The following is a 533-nucleotide window of genomic DNA, read 5'->3' on the forward strand; positions in this document are numbered from 1 at the left end:
TTTTGCACTGGAAAATGGCTCCCCATTCTCGCTACAGTGAGCATGTGTACTGTACTTGTCAGTGATGAATTGATGGAGGGAAGTGTTTTTACAAGTGCGTGTGTGTGTTTGGTGACGGAGAAATACATTGTAGGTGTGAGAATTTACTCTTTTTTGCATAAAATCAAAGAGGTTATCTTTACTTCAAGGGATTCATGTGTTAATGCAGGGAAGTGACTTTACATGTGCTTGTGTGGTTAATGGTACAGAGACATGGCTATAATTTTACTCTGTTAGATTAAGTGAACCAAGTTGTCTCTAGTTCAAAGGAATGGTAAGGAAATGTGTGCAAGTAACTTAACAAGAGCGTGTGCATGTTGGGTGATGCGTGAGTGCTTTAGGGAAGTGAATTTACAATGGCGGGTCTTTGGCGAGTGAGGAAGGTAGGTGGGAATATTTGTTCATAAGCGTAAACTCAAACCAATTATATCCATATACTTAAATGCTTAGAGGTAATAGAATTCGCAGGATTATCACCGATAATACGATAAGGG

Source organism: Penaeus monodon, chromosome 32, assembly GCF_015228065.2.
Source record: "Penaeus monodon isolate SGIC_2016 chromosome 32, NSTDA_Pmon_1, whole genome shotgun sequence".
Taxonomy (NCBI): Eukaryota; Metazoa; Arthropoda; class Malacostraca; order Decapoda; family Penaeidae; genus Penaeus; species Penaeus monodon.